Genomic DNA, 1527 nt, shown 5'->3' on the forward strand with positions numbered 1-1527 from the left:
GAGGAGGAGGAGGAGGAGGAGGAGGAGGAGGAGGAGGAGGAGGAGGAGGGAAGGAACACCTCCTCAATATCCCTTCTCCAAAGAAAGAAGACAATTTGGCTGTAAAAGTAAAACATTGCCACAAAGGAAACACTGCATGTCTTATCAAAATGCAATGACCAGGAATGATGACTCGACTAAATACAAACAGTAACAGCAACAAATGCTTTTTGAATAACCCACCTCCAAACTCTGAACTGGAACCGAGAAAGACCAAGGAAACAACCAAAATCACCATTCTATTGCTTTGACACCTTTCCTAGGTGAATAGTGGCATTCACTAAGCTAATAGGGACGTTTATATCAAGAAACATTTCTGTATATATTGTTGAATTTTAGTTGTATATATACTTTGTATGTTTTTGTCTTCTTTCATATATGGAGTAAAAGCCACAAAATGTTGGGAGCGTCCTCTATTTCTCCATGTGTCTCTATCTTTCCATCCTTCCTCCTCTTCCATTGTATATATACATATACACATATATATTCTTACCTCTCCTAAAATGATTTTTGTTTCCCACTACGGGGTGCTGTACCATACTTATCCAGCACCTGAAGGGGTGTTAGTTTGCCACGAGCATGGTTGTGTGAGCCCTGGATGTTTTCTCCGCCTTTCATTTTAATTTTGTTGTGATTCATACACATTTTTGTATTTTTAAACATTAGCATAACCTATTCCCAGGTTAAATTCCAGACATCCAGCCACTTCCAGTACTGCATCTGAATATTCTCTTTTTCCTTTTCCCAGCTAAAACAGTACAGTTATATTTGCCTTTAGAAGCAGGGTTTTTTTTTTTAAAGTAAAAAGAGGAAAGAATAACAAACCGAGAAAGCAAAGTGCACAGTTTTGATTACTTAATGTTGAAAACCTATAGCAAGCTAGCGAGGTAGGAAAATGCACTATCCTGCAAGAAACACATCCTTCCGATCTCGTGGAAAGCAAAGAAATAATGAAAATGAAAAGTCCTTTCGTCATACAAGCAGGAAGCCCCATACTGTGAGAATTAATGGCTACAGACCTGGGCATCCTTCAAATTATGAACCTTGAAACCACTGAGCCATTTATCAGAAGTCAATAGAGATACTCAGAGTGCTCCATATAATGACAGCGACATACAGTCGTGCAAAAGGACAGTCACTATAATTAGACACAAAGCAAAGACTACTTACCAATATACCCGTTCCTTTTTTTGTTGAGCAACTTCCACGCTCAGTCAGTCTTCAGAATGGTTTAAAACCGATCAGTCTTGTCATTTTCTAGCATTCGCATTGTTACATTAGGAAAAATGTTTTCTTTTCTTTTTTCCCCCTTCCTACTGTGAAACTTTGGGTTCCTAGCTCCCCAGGATCAATTCTGAACAAAGCCTCCAGCTGCAGTGCCATCCAATTTGAAGCAGACATTGGGGACAATTTAAGGTTTTTATCCACAAGAAGGTTTTTTTCCATTCTCTTAAATGCAGCCATAATTAGAGTAATTTTTCATGTAGC

The sequence above is a fragment of the Psammomys obesus genome, unplaced genomic scaffold, assembly GCF_907164565.1.
Source record: "Psammomys obesus unplaced genomic scaffold, mPsaObe1.curated_primary_1811, whole genome shotgun sequence".
Lineage (NCBI taxonomy): Eukaryota > Metazoa > Chordata > Mammalia > Rodentia > Muridae > Psammomys > Psammomys obesus.